Raw genomic sequence first — 15539 nt, forward strand, 5'->3', positions numbered from 1 at the left:
CTCTGGGTGAAGAAATTTCTCCTCACCTCAGTCCTAAAAGGTTTACCCCTTATCCTCAAACTATGACCCCTAGTTCTGGACTCCCTCCACCATCGGGAACATTCTTTCTGAATCTACTCTGTCTAACCCTGTTAGAATTGTATAAGTTTAGGGGCAACACGGTGGCACAGTGGTTAGCACTGCCACCTCACTGTACCAGGGACCCCGGGTTCAATTCCTGGCTTGGGTCACTGTCTGTGTGGAGTCTGCACGTTCTCCCCGTGTCTGCGTGGGTTTCCTCCGGGTGCTCCGGTTTCCTCCCACACTCCAAGGGTATGCGGGTTAGGTGCAATGGCCATACTAAATTACATCTGAGTGTCAGAGAGATTAGCAGAGTAATAATGTGGGGTTATGTGGATAGGGCCTGGGTGGGATTGTGGAGGGTGCAGGCTCGATGGGATGAATGGCCTCCTTCTGCACTGCAGGGATTCTATGACGTTTCTGTGAGATCCCCTTCTAAACTCCAGTGAACATAATTCTAACTGACTCTAAAAATCTTGAGGAAAGCCTTTTTAACCCAATGTGTTCCGATCTGCCTGAGACTGTGGTAGAGTTGAACTTAATCGAGGATAAAGGGGGTTAGATAACGACTTGAACAAAGAACACTACAGCACAGGAACAGGCCCTTCGGCCCTCCAAGCCTGTGCCAATCACGTTTACCTATCTAAATCAACCGCTTATATCCCTCTATTCCCCGTTTGTTCATATGCCTATCAAGATAAGTCTTACATGTGGCGAACGTAACTGTCTCATTTGAAGGGTGGGAAATAGATTGCAGAGGCTAAGGGGACGTGGCATGGGAGTGGGAGTTGCAGGGAGCAAGCATGGACACAAAGGCTGAATGGCCTCTTGTGCTGTAACCATCCTAAGGCGTCTCCCGGAATTTGTCCTGGCAGAGTTGGCAACACTAGGGGTCAGTTCCCCTTGTTGGCAGAGTTATATTTGTAAATTTATGCTGTCAATGGCGGGGGTTCCTGTTTTGTTACCTGTGTCTGCTGATACATATGATGTGGGAGGAGACTTGTATGCCTCTGATAACCCCCCTTTGCATTTTACCGGTGTGATGGTGGTAGACACTTGGAGCTGTTGAGATTCTGAAGTGCCCAGTTAAGGGGTACCTTGCTTTGCCAAATGGGGAAACCATTTGGGTATAACCTGGTGGCATTCCGGTGGGTGCTTGGGGTTGGGGGCAAGAAGCTTGCTCCCCTGGGCACCCATTGGGCCACAAAAGGCTAATCCCTCTGGTGCCATGGGCCTCCCCCTTGGCAGCACACTTCAATAGGTGACTACCAGTATTTCACACCCCCTTCCCACACCTTACCGGCTGCCATTTCCCTGAGGTTTGAGGCCTCTTCCCAGCCCCCCGAACTGCTACTGTGCCAGTGGGACTGCTGGGACTGAATTGCTGCCCGCCCTCGGATTGGCTGCCGGCTCTTGGGCATGAAACCTCCTCCCTTACCGATACGGGAGACCCGATTGATGCCGGATGATAATTTTACCCTGAAGGTCGTTAAAAAGTGGTCGGGACTTCCAATGCCAGGCGGGGCTGCCCGTGAACTCTTGGATAGCGTATGGAGCCCCTTGTTGCCCCATAAACACTAGGCCGAGGCCTCAGGAAGGTTGAGCAGAAATGTTTTCATTCAGAACGGCTGCGAATCTTTGGAATTCCCTACCCCACTGTGACTGCTGGGTTAAGGATGGAGAGTGAATGCTTTCTTGGGGATACTAAGGGGATTTGGAGATAATGGAGGAAGTTGATATTGAGATGGAAGATCAGCCATGATCTATTGAGTGGTGGAGCAGGTTTAAAAGGTCAAACAGCCTCCTTCAGCTCCGACATCTTATATTCTTGTAGCAAGAATTGGGATAATGTTGACTTGGGTTCTTAGTGCCGTGAACTTGCTTTGCGTGTGTGTGTGTGTGAGGGTCACAGGTGGTCACCAAGGGGCTGGGATGGCCACGAAAGATGCAGAGAGGTGGCTAATGTCCACCGAGTCGGGAGGCCCGAAGGCTAACTCTGACCCGAGCGGGAAGACGGGATAATGGCGTCTTCGACCAGCCAACGGTATGGGCATGGATCGCAGTGCCATTTTGACCCAGTTCCCGCGCCACCTCAGGTGGCACGATAGTTAGCAGTGCCGCCTCACAGCGCCAGGGAGCCGGGGGTTCAATTCCAGCCTCGGGTGACTGTGCGGAGTTTGCACGTTCTCCCCCGTGACTGCGTGGGTTTCCTCCGGTTTCCTCCCACAATCCAAAGATGTGCGGGTTAGGCGCATTGGCCGTGCTAAAATTGCCCCCTTCGCGTCAGGGGGATGAGCAGCGAAGATACGTGGAGTGACGGGGATAGGGTGGGATTGGGGCCGGTGCAGGCTCGATGGGCCGAATGGCCTCCTTCTGCACCAGAGAGGGATTCTTGATGACTGAAGGAGGAAATAGTGGGAGGGAGGGAGGGGGAGACCAGACAAGACTTGTTCCAATTGGAAATGATTTGGATAGAGAGTGAATGTGATCTATGGATGGTGTGACACTATGGTAGAGACTTGAAGTGAACGGTAGGGCTGAGTGTGGAAACTACCCGCACCCCCACCCCCTCAGTTGTCTTACCTTGTAGAGTAAGACCAACCTTTACCCTGGGCAGCGCCAGTCAAATAGGCAATGCCAATCTGAAACCTGAATTTATATACAACTGTGTAAGAGTGATTATATTCAGACTGTTCGAGGTCGGATACAGTATATGCAGACCTGTACAGTGTATGCATGATATTTTTATATCTCGGCAAAAATATTTATAACCAAAATATCCTGTCATGCGACAAGGCCGTGGAAAGCGAAATATGGAGTTGGCTTTTTAGCTACATTGCAATTTCTTTTTTAAAAAGAACCGACGATTTATGTTGTAAGTGTACATTTGATCGAATAAAATATGGAAGCAGTTTCACGTCACAAAGTTTGGCATCTTTTATTCATTGTCAGGATGTGTTTATCACTGGCTTTGTCCACCATGTATTGCTCCATCCCCATTCGCCACCGCCCCGCCCCTGGGAAAGTGATGGATGCTTTGATTCGATTCATTATTGTCAAATCTATTGGGATACAGTGTAAAGTATTGTTTCTTGCGCGCCAGACAGACAGCGCGGGTCACAGCGGGTCACTGTCTGTGCGGAGTCCGCACGTTCTCCCCGCGTCTGCGTGGGTTTCCTCCGGGTGCCCCGGTTTCCTCCCACAGTCCGAAAGACGTGCTGGTGCATTGGCCGTGCTGAATTCTCCCTCGGTGTACCCGAACAGGCGCCGGAGTGTGGCGACTAGGCGATTTTCATAAGAAATAGGAGCAGGAGTAGGCCATCTAGCCCCTCGAGCCTGCCCCGCCATTCAATAAGATCATGGCTGATCTGATAGTGGTTTAGTTCCACTTACCCGCCCGCTCCCCATAACTCTTAATTCCCTTATCGATCAGAAATCTATCTACCTGTGACTTAAACATATTTAACGAGGAAGCCTCCACTGCTTCAATGGGCAGAGAATTCCAGAGATTCACTACCCTCTGAGAGAAGAAGTTCCTCCTCAACTCTGTTCTAAACTGACTCCCCCTTATTTTGAGGCTGTGTCCTCTAGTTCTTGTTTCCTTTCTAAGTGGAAAGAATCTCTCTGCCTCTACCCTGTCTAGCCCCTTCATTATCTTATATGTCTCTATAAGATCTCCCCTCAGCCTTCTAAACTCCAATGAGTACAGGCCCAATCTACTCAATCTCTCCTCATAAGCTAACCCCCTCATCTCCGGTATCAACCCGGTGAACCTTCTCTGTACTCCCTCCAAGGCCAATACATCCTTCCGCAAATAAGGGGACCAAAATTGCACACAGTATTCCAGCTGCAGCCTCACCAGTACCCTGTACAATTGCAGCAAGACCTCCCTGCTTTTATACTCCATCCCCTTCGCGATTAAGGCCAACATTCCATTTGCCTTCTTGATCACCTGCTGCACCTGCAAACTGAGTTTTTGCGATTCATGCACAATGTTTTCACAGTAACTTCATTGCAGTGTTAATGTAACCCGACCTGTGACACTAATAAATAAAAGATCCTTAGACAGCACCTTCCAAACCTGTGACCACTATCATCTAGAAGGGCAGCAGATACATGGGGACACCACCACCTGCAAGTCCCCTCCGAGTCACTCACCATCCTGACTTGGAAATATATCGGCCGTTCCTTCGCAGTCGTTGGGTCAAAATCCTGGAACTCCCTCCCTAACAACAGTGCTGTGGGGGTACCTACACCAGATGGGACCACAGCGGGTTCAAGGTGGCTCACCCTCCCATCCATTGACTCTGTCTACACTTCCCGCTGCCTCGGAAAAGCAGCCAGCATAATCAAGAAACCCCCACGCACCCCGGACATTCTCTCTTCCATCGGGAAAAGGATACAAAAGTCTGAGGACACGTACCAACCGACTCAAGAACAGCTCCTTCCCTGCTGCCATGTAAAGTAAAGTAAAAGTTTATTTACTAGTCACGAGTAGGCTTACATTAACACTGCAATGAAGTTACTGTGAAAATCACCTAGTCGTCAGACTCTGGCGCCTGTTCGGGTACACTGAGGGAGAATTTAGCATGACCAATGCACCCTAACCCGCACGTCTTTCAGAGTGTGGGAGGAAACCGGAGCACCCGGAGGAAACCCACGCAGACACGGGGAGAATGTGCAGATTCCACACAGACAGTGACCCGAGCGGGAATCGAACCCGGGTCCCTGGTGTTTCTCCAGAACAAACTCTTCAAAATGCAGCTAATGAAATGACAACAAAACTTACTCCAACTTATAAATCAAAGAAAGGGTCTAATAAAGAAACTTCATTACTCCAAACTTGGGGCCTCGCCCTGGGCCATTCCAAGCTCCCCCACAATTCCAAACAGGTTCTTATTTATAGCGAGTCAGCTGACCATCAGATCATTCTGTCATTGGTTCCGTGGTTTACTGGGTCAGCTGACCCTTACATCTTGTTCCCATTGGTCACGTTACGTCCAATACAAAGTTGTCACCGGTTACTTTCTAACACCTGGCGCTGTGAGGGAGCAGTGCCGACCACTGTGCCACCCGGTGACCCATGTGTGGGATGCGAGAGACACTGATATGATTTTGACCTTTAACTCGAGTGGCTCTCGCTCTCGGAGTTGGTGGTTACAGAGAATCTGCTCCGATTTCCATTTCTTTTTGGGAATGTAAGAAAAAAGGGGGATTTTTCAGGAAGGTAACAAAAAAATACTTCATTCAAAATGTTCAGAGAGTTTCCCTCGCGAGGGGTGTGGCTACTGGCTCTCAGTAACCGCATGGTAAACTGTCGGGTTAACCGGGCTGGAACGTCATCCTCAACCTGATAAAAACTGTTGCTTTAACAACATGGCCGTCGCCATTAAAAAAAACCTTCTGCCCTTACTCGGTCCGTATCCCTCGATTCCCTCCCTATTCATGGACCCATCCAGATGCCTCTTAAATGTTGCTAATGTGCCTCTTCCACCACCTCCTCTGGCAGCGCGTTCCAGGCACCCACCACCCTCTGCGTGAAAAACTTCCCCCGCACATCTCCCTTAAACTTTCCCCCTCTCACCTTGAACCTGTGCCCCCCTTGTAATGGATACTTCCACCCTGGAGAAAAAGCCCCTGACTATCCATCCTGTTTACGCCCCTCATAATTTTGTAGATCCCTATCGGGTCTCCCCTCAGTCTCCCCGTCTTTCCAGTGAAAACAATCCTAGTTTATTCAACCTCTCCTCATAGCCAACGCCCTCGAGATCAGGCAACATCCTGGGGAACCTCCTTTGCACTCTCTCCAAAGCTTCCATGTCCTCCTGGTAGTGTGGCGACCAGAACTGCCCGCAACACTCCAAATGTGGCCTAACCAAGATCTTCCAATCTCAGTGATGTGGCTGGCCGCATCACGTCGTGGCTGACCCATCACACGGCTGGGGGAACCCCAGCGGAGGGGGGGAGTCGGCATTGGCAGGACTGGAAGATCTGCTTGCAGGAAGGACAGGAAAATATTGGGTGGGATTTTCCAGCCGCACTCGCCCTCAAAGCTGGAAAATTCCGCCCAAGATCGACGGACCTTTGCCTGTTCCGTGTCCTGCTTACGATTCCCCCGGCAGGCGGGACAGAAAAATTCCAGCCATTGTCTCTCCATCAAACACTTTGATGCGCTATCAATAAGGCGAAAGACTACCGATATGCCAATATAAGTGTAGGCTTTTATTCACAACAGAATCAGGAGCAGATCCCAACATATAACCAACCTGGACTGAACAAGGGGGAGGAGACAGCCACCTTTATACTAGGTGCTGAGGGGAGGACCCAAACTGGAAGGGGGTGTGTCCAGGTACGACAAGCACACACAACAGTGGTCCATATAGGACAAAGGCACAACTGAGGTCCACCACACACTTGAACTTTCTTATCCCTCCAGCCCAGGCCTGGGTCTTGGCTCCTCGAGTAGCGGGGATGAGCTTGTTTGTGCTGGCTGCAGCTTAAGGGAAATGTAAGTCATGTTTTTTGGGGGGAAAATACATTCTTTCTTGATTGGAAATGCCTTCCCTGCAGTGACATCACAGTGACAGGAATTGGAGGGAAATTATCATGAGCTTAATTGTGGGATTTTTTACGATAAGAATAAAACTGCTCCGTTCAATTTCTGTAATTACTTGGCAAGAGTTCCAAGCTTTGAAAACCTATTGACCGTACGACCGTTCAGACGCAAGGGGCTGATCGAGGGAACACTTACTTTCTTCTCCAACTCATTGAGACCTCAATGGGGACAATTTCAGGGTACCTCCCATCCCACCTTTAGGGATTCAACGACTGACAGATCTCTCTCTCGGTGTTACTCAGGGGTCGAATAGTTCAGTCCGCAAAGAATGGGAACAGGAGAAGGCCATTCGGCCCCTCGCACCCACTCCACTCTTTAATAATCTCAAGGCTCAACCTACCCCTCGGATACGATGGCCTAGTGACATTATCGCTAGACAATTGACCCAGAAACTCAGCTAATGTTCTGGGGACCCTGGGATCGAATCCCGCCACAGCAGATGGTGGGATTTGAATTCAGTTTAGTTTATTTATTAGTGTGATAAATAGGCTTACATTAACACTGGAATGAAGTTACTGTCAAAATCCCCCAGTCGCCACACTCGGAGAATTTAGCACGGCCAATGCACCCGAACCAGCACGTCTTTCGGACTGTGGGAGGAAACCGGAGCACCCGGAGGAAACCCACGCAGACACGGGGAGAACGTGCAAACTCCACACAGCAAGTGACCCATGCCGGGGATCGAACCCAGGCCCCTGGCGCTGTGAGGCAGCAGGGCTAACCACTGTGCCACTGTGCGATGGCCTATGGTATTATCACTAAACTATTAATCCAAAAACTCAGCTCATGTCCTGGGGACCCGGGTTCGAATCCCGCCACGGCAGATGGTGGAATTTGAATTCAATAAAAAAAAATCTAGAATTAAGAATCGACTGATGACCGTGAAACCATTGTCGGAAAAACCCATCTGGTTCCCTTTAGGGAAGGAAATCTGCCGTCCTTACCCGGTCTGGCCGACATGAGATTCCAGAGCCACAGCAATTTGGTTGATTCTCAACTGCCCTCCAAGGGCAACTAGGGATGGGCAATAAATGCTGGTCTAGCCAGCGACGCCCATGTCCCACGAGAATGAAAATAGAAAACTATGTTCACCTTAACCACTCCCCGAGCAAGTCCCACATTCTCCCCACTCTCTATGGGAGCGATTCCCACATTCTCCCCACTCTGAGTGAGTCTCACATTCTCCCCACTCTCTATGGGAGCGAGTCCCACATTCTCCCCACTCTGAGTGAGTCCCACATTCTCTCCATTCTCTGTGGGAGCAAATCCCACATTCTCCCCACTCTCTGGGCGAAGACGTTTTTCCTGGATTCCCGATTGGATTTACTGGGGAATTTTTGATATTGGAAGGGAGCTGTTGTGATGCAGTGGGGTTAGCGTCCCTGCCACTGAGCCAGAAGCTCCGTGTTCGAGTCCCACTCCAGGGCTTTATGTCCGAGGATGGTGCATTCATAATGCGGCCAAATGGTGTTTGTATCAACCTGTAAATCCTTCCAAACGTGCCAATGGCTGGTGGTAAGAGTGGGAGAAACTCCTGGTCAGCCACGTTTGATGTGGAGCGGCGCCCCTCAAGCTATAAGCCCCCTCATGAGAGATTAGCGACCTGCTCCGGGAATTAGTGGCTATGGAAACAGAGGGGCCGTCTGTCTTAGTACAACCACTATGTGCGGGAAGAGAATTGGAATTGGAACCTTACATTGGGATCTCTATCCAGTGCCCTTCCCACTCACCAACGAAAACCTTTCCATCGCATAGATCACCATGTGATCAATCAGTCCGTCACCCAAACCAGCCCCCCATCCATTGACTCCGTCTACACTTCCCGCTGCCTCGGGAAAGCAGCCAGCATAATTAAGGGCCCCTCCCACGCACCCCGGACATTCTCTCTTCCACCTTCTTCCATCGGGAAAAAGATGCAAAAGTCTGAGGTCACGTACCGACCGACTCAAGAACAGCTTCTTCCCTGCTGCTGTCAGACTTTTGAATGGACCTAACTCAACTAGATCGTTGATCTTTCTCTACACTTTAGCTATGACTGTAACCCTACATTCTGCACTCTCTCCTTTCTTTCTCTATGAACGGTATGCTTTGCCTGTACAGCACGCAAGAAACAATACTTTCCACTGTATACTAACACGTGACAATAATAAATCAAATCAAAATGTCTGACTGTTCCCATCTCCCAGCCCTGCCTCACCCCTTGTGTTACTGGAATGTTTGCTATGGGAAGGATGTGATAGCACTAGACGGGGTACAGAGGAGATTCACCAGGATGTTGCCCGGGATGGAGCGTTTGAGCTATAAGGAGAGACTGGATAGGCTCGGATTGTTTTCTCCAGAGGAGAGAAAGCTGAGGGGGGGGGACATGATTGAGGTGTATAAGATTATGAGGGGCTTGGACAGGCTGAGTAGGGAGCAGCTGTTCCCTTTGGTTGAGGGGTCAGTAATGAGGGGGCAGGGTTTGAGGGCGAGAGGCAGGAGATTCAGAGCGGATTTGAGAAAAACAATTCACTCAGATGGTGGTAAAAATCTGGAATGCACCGCCTGGAAATGTCATGGAGGCACTTCAAAAAGTGTTTGGGGCGGCAGGGTGGCACAGTGGGTTCGCACTGCTGCCTCACAGCACCAGGGACCCGGTTCGATTCCCGGCTTGGGTCACTGTCTGTGCGGAGTCGGCACGTTCTCCCCGTGTCTGCGTGGGTTTCCTCCGGGTGCTCCGGTTTCCTCCCACAGACCGAAAGACATGCTGGTTAGGGTGCATTGGCTGTGCTAAATTCTCCCTCAGTGTACCCCGAACAGGCGCCGGAGTGCGGCGACTAGGGGAATTTCACAGTAACTTCATTGCAGTGTTAATGTAAGCCTTACTTGTGACACTAATAAATAAACCTTTGGGGATGAGCACTTGAAGTATCGTAACGCTCAAGGATATGGAAACAGAGGGACCCTCTGTCTGGAAGAGAATTGGAATTGGAACATTACATTGGGGATCTCTATCTAGTGCCCCTCCCACTCACCAATGAACACCTTTCCATCGCATAGATCACCATGGGATCAACCAGTCCGTCACCCAAACCAGTCCCCCATCCATTGACTCCGTCTACACTTCCCGCTGCCTCGGAAAAGCAGCCACTACTGGTTTCCAGCCTCCACTGCCTTCCCAGGCAGTGCATTCCAGATTCCCACCACCCTCTGACTTAATTTGTTTTTACTCAAAATCCGCTCTGAATCTCCTGCCCCTTGCCCTAAAACCCTGCCCCCTCATTACTGACCCCTCAACCAAGCTCCCTATTCAACCTAACCTAACCAAGCTCCGATGACATGAAGATGGCTGGACTTGCGGATAGCGAAGAGCATTGTCGGGCAATACAGCACGATATAGATAGGCTGGAAAATTGGGCGGAGAGGTGGCAGATGGAATTTAATCCGGATAAATGCGAAGTGATGCATTTTGGAAGAACTAATGTAGGGAGGAGTTATACAATAAATGGCAGAGCCATCAAGAGTATAGAAACACAGAGGGATCTAGGTGTGCATGTCCACAAATCCTTGAAGGTGGCAACACAGGTGGAGAAGGTGGTGAAGAAGGCATATGGTATGCTTGCCTTTATAGGACGGGGTATAGAGTATAAAAGCTGGAGTCTGATGTATAGAACGCTGGTTAGGCCACATTTGGAATACTGCGTCCAGTTCTGGTCGCCGCACTACCAGAAGGACGTGGAGGCTTTAGAGAGAGTGCAGAGAAGGTTTACCAGGATGTTGCCCGGTATGGAGGGTCTTAGCTATGAGGAGAGATTGGGTAAACTGGGCTTGTTCTCCCTGGAAAGACGGAGAATGAGGGGAGACCTAATCGAGGTGTACAAAATTATGAAGGGGATAGATAGGGTGAACAGTGGGAAGCTTTTTCCCAGGTCAGAGGTGACGATCACGAGGGGTCACGGGGTCAAGGTGAGAGGGGCGAAGTATAACTCAGATATCAGAGGGACGTTTTTTTACACAGAGGGTGGTGGGGGCCTGGAATGCGCTGCCAAGTAGGGTGGTGGAGGCAGGCACGCTGACATCGTTTAAGACTTACCTGGATAGTCACATGAGCAGCCTGGGAATGGAGGGATACAAACGAATGGTCTAGTTGGACCAATGAGCGGCATAGGCTTGGAGGGCCGAAGGGCCTGTTTCCTGTGCTGTACTGTTCTTTGTTCACCCCGTCCAAGCCCCTCACCATCTTACACGCCTCAATCATGTCCCCCCTCAGCCTTCTCCGCCCTAGAGGAAACAATCCAAGCCTATCCGGTCTCTCCTTATAGCTCAAACGCTCCGTCCCAGGCAACATCCCAGGATACGGGACAAGTGCAGGAAAATGGGACTAGCGTGGCTTTAGAGGTAGTTCATGTCGGTGCAGACTTGAGGGGCCGAGAGGCCTTTTCCAGGCTGCAGGGGCGGGATTTCCCAGTCGCGCTGGCCCCCAAAATCGGAAAACACGACCGAGGACAATGAACCTTTGCATGGTCCACCGCCCCCCCCCCCCGCCAACCCCGTCCCCCCCCCAACCCCGTCCCTCCCCACCCCCCCTTCCTCCCCCATCTGCTACACTTCCCAAGACGGGTGGGATGGGAAAGCTCCCCCCTTGCGACTCTACGCATGTGTCATTGTGTCTGGATGGGATGCGTGTTCCTGTCTGGAATCGGACAAAGACTATCACTGTGTGGAGTTTGCACATTCTCCTCGTGTCTGTGTGGGTTTCCTCCGGCTGCTCCGGTTTCCTCCCACAGTCCAAAGATGTGCGGGTTAGGTTGATTGGCCATGCTAAAATTGCCCCTTAGTGTCGTGGGATGCGTAGGTTAGAGGGATTAGTGGGTAAATATGTGGGGGTAGGGCTTGGGTGGGATTGTGGTCGGTGCAGACTCGATGGGCCGAATGGCCTCCTTCTGCACTGTCGGGTTTCTATGTTTCTATCTCTCTTTCTCTTTCTCAATTCTGTTTCCGTTTTTTCGAGAGTTGATTCAGATTTCCCTTAAAACCATTTCAGTTTTATCCCCTCCCTCTCTGCCTCCCACGTTACCCCGCCTCTAACCGCAACCCCGCCTCCCCCCCCTCCCCTCCCCCCCCCCCCCCCCCCCCCCGCCTAACCCCTGGCCTCCCGCACACACACTCGCCTCCCAGCGCCCCCCCGCTCCCCACCCCCCCCTCCCCTCTCCCCAAATCCAACCAGTAACTTCCTTCTCTTTCATAAAAAGCACCGTAACTCATAGCAGGAAGAAATTGCTCAGTTCAGCGCACAACCCAGGGCTGCCAATGAGTCACAGAGAGCGAACTTCTTCCCCTGGCCTGGCCCATTTACATAGATGTAAATTCGATGCGTCAGAATGTCCCCTGAGGGACGGGAAAAGCGTGGGGGTGTTGATGGGGGAGGGGGGGTGGAGGGAGGTGGGGGGGGTGAGTTGTCGGGGTTGGGGGGGGGGGGGGGGGAAAGCGAGGCCTGACGTATTTGGGAAGCCGGTCTCGGGTGTGGCGCGTGGATCAAGGGACAAGGCCTCTGGCACCCGGCCGCCACACCGCAGGGACCTGGAACTCCCACCCTCCCTCGCTCCCTCCCGCTCGTCGACTGAAACTTCAGAGGTGAATCACCGGAGAGAGAAAGAAACCAGGTCGGTCTATTTTCGCTTCACCTCGATTTCCAGCCAAAGGGGGAGAGTTATTTCTCAGTCAGGCACCGTAAGGTGTTGTTCGTAGAGCCAGAGAATCTCCTACGGTGCAGCAGGAGGCCATTCGGCCCGTCGAGTCTGGACCAGCAACAATCCCACCCGATTCCCCGTATCCCCACGTATTTACCCTGCTAATTCCCCGACACTAAGGGGCAATTTAGCATGGCCAATCCACCCAACCTGCACATCTTTGGATACTAAGGGTCAATTTAGCCTGGCCAATCCACCCAACCTGCACATCTTTGGATACTAAGGGTCAATTTAGCATGGCCAATCCACCCAACCTGCACATCTTTAGAATGTTCTTGACGGCCCACCTCACATTCCAGTCCCAGACTTGATGTTAAAGCTCAACAGCTGAAGATGACTTGCCGCTCCCAACAGTTTTTTTCCTTCAAACCCCCGCTCCCCACACGACTCCTCCCCCTCCCCCCCCCCCCCCCCCCCCCCCCCACCAACCCCCGACCCCCCACGGAAAGACGCAGAAGCGAGGCGCATTGTGCATCCAGCAATGACACAGGCCGTTTGGCCCATATCCCTCTAAAACTTTCCTATCCATGTACCTGCCCAAATGTCTTTTAAATGTAGTAATTGTACCCGCCTCTTCCACTTCCTCCAGCCGCTCCTGCCACACACACACCACCTTGTGTCTGTAAAAGTTGCCCCTCAGGTCCCCTTTCCCCTCTCACCTTCAACCTATGCCCTCTGGTTTTGGACTCCCCTACCCTGGGGAAAAGACCTTGGCTATTCACCTTATCTCTGCCCCTCATGATTTTATAAACCTCTATAAGATCACCCCCTCATCTTCCTACGCTCCAGGGAAGAAAAGTCCCAGCCTATCCAGCCTCTACTTCTAATTCAAACCTTGCAGTCCCAGTAACATCCTTGTCAATCTTTTTTTGCACCCTTTCCAATTTAATAACATCCTCCCTGTAGCAGGGCGAGCGGAATTGTACACAGTACTCCAAATGTGGCCTTACCAATGCCTTGTACAGTTTCACTTCACCTTGATTTCCAGGGAAAATTATTTCTCAGTCAGACACCGTGATACGTGTTCATAGAATCATAGAACCTCTACGGTGCAGAAGGAGGCCATTCGGCCCATCAAGCCTACACAGATAACAATCCCACCCTATCCCCATAACCCCACATATTTACCCCGCGAATCCCCCCGAAACTAAGGGACAATTCTAGCATGGGGGCCGATTGGTTGGTAAGGGGATCAAACGAGGGGAAAAGGCAAGAGAACGGGGGTTGAGAAACACAGTAGTCATGCCAGAGCAGACTCGATGGGCCAAAGGGCCTAACTCTGCTTCTCTGTCTTATGGCCTTAGTCCTGTTGCTTGTGGAGCGCCAAGAACTTGTTGTAGAGCAGATTGCGTAGGACAGAAGGTCTGTAGGAAGCCCATGGCGGCATGGGTGGCACAGTGGTTAGCACTGCTGCCTCACAGTGCCAGAGACCCGGGTTCGATTCCAGCCTCGGGTCACTGTCTGTGTGGTGTTTGCGTGTTCGCCCAGTGTCTGCGTGGGTTTCCTCTGGGTGCTCTGGTTTCCTCCCACACTCAAAAGACGTGCGGGTTAGGTGGCTTGGCCATGCTAAATTGTCCCTAAGTGTCCAAAGATGTGCAGGTTAGGTGGATTGGCCATGCTAAATTGCCCCTTAGTGTCCAAAGATGTGCAGGTTAGCTGGATTGGCCATGCTAAATTGCCCCTTAGTGTCCAAAGATGTGCAGGTTGGCTGGATTGGCCATGCTAAATTGCCCCTTAGTGTCCAAAGATGTGTAGGTTAGGTGGATTGGCCATGCTAAATTGCCCCTTAGTGTCCAAAGATGTGTAGGTTAGGTGGATTGACCATGCTAAATTGCCCCGTAGTGTCCAAAGATGTGCAAGTTAGGTGGATTGGCCATGCTAAATTGCCCCTTAGTGTCCTAAAATGTGCAGGTTAGGTGGATTGGCCATGCTAAATTGCCCCTTAGTGTCCAAAGATGTGCAAGTTAGGTGGATTGGCCATGCTAAATTGCCCCTTAGTGTCCTAAAATGTGCAGGTTAGGTGGATTGGCCATGCTAAATTGCCCCTTAGTGTCCAAAGATGTGTAGGTTAGGTGGATTGGCCATGCTAAATTGCCCCTTAGTGTCCAAAGATGTGCAAGTTAGGTGGATTGGCCATGCTAAATTGCCCCTTAGTGTCCAAAGATGTGCAAATTAGGTGGATTGGCCATGCTAAATTGCCCCTTAGTGTCCAAAGATGTGCAAGTTAGGTGGATTGGCCATGCTAAATTGCCCCTTAGTGTCCAAAGATGTGCAAGTTAGGTGGATTGGCCATGCTAAATTGCCCCTTAGTGTCCAAAGATGTGCAAATTAGGTGGATTGGCCATGCTAAATTGCCCCTTAGTGTCCTAAAATGTGTAGGTTAGGTGGATTGGCCGTGCTAAATTGTCCCTTAGTGTCCAAAGATGTGTAGGTTAGGTGGATTGGCCATGCTAAATTGCCCCTTAGTGTCCAAAGATGTGCAAATTAGGTGGATTGGCCATGCTAAATTGCCCCTTAGTGTCCTAAAATGTGCAGGTTAGGTGGATTGGCCATGCTAAATTGTCCCTTCGTGTCCAAAGATGTGCAAATTAGGTGGATTGGCCATGCTAAATTGCCCCTTAGTGTCCTAAAATGTGCAAGTTAGGTGGATTGGCCATGCTAAATTGTCCCTTAGTGTCCAAAGATGTGCAGGTTAGGTGGATTGGCCATGCTAAATTGTCCCTTAGTGTCCAAAGATGTGCAAATTAGGTGGATTGGCCATGCTAAATTGCCCCTTAGTGTCCTAAAATGTGCAGGTTAGGTGGATTGGCCATGCTAAATTGTGCCTTAGTGTCCTAAAATGTGCAGGTTAGGTGGATTGGCCATGCTAAATTGCCCCTTAGTGTCCTAAAATGTGCAGGTTAGGTGGATTGGCCGTGTTAAATTGCCCCTTAGTGTCAGGGTAAATGCATGGGGTTACAGGAATAAGGCCTGGGTGGGATTGTGGTCGACTTGATGGGCCGAATGGCCTCCCTTCTGTACTGCAGGGATTCTATGAGCCATTTGGGGGTTTTGTTAAACGTGACGGGACGGCAGTTTGTGAGTGTAGTTTCAGTGTTAGTGGTCCATGCACCGCCACATTTATTGAGTTCCCT

This window comes from Mustelus asterias, chromosome 24 (assembly GCF_964213995.1).
Source record: "Mustelus asterias chromosome 24, sMusAst1.hap1.1, whole genome shotgun sequence".
Lineage (NCBI taxonomy): Eukaryota > Metazoa > Chordata > Chondrichthyes > Carcharhiniformes > Triakidae > Mustelus > Mustelus asterias.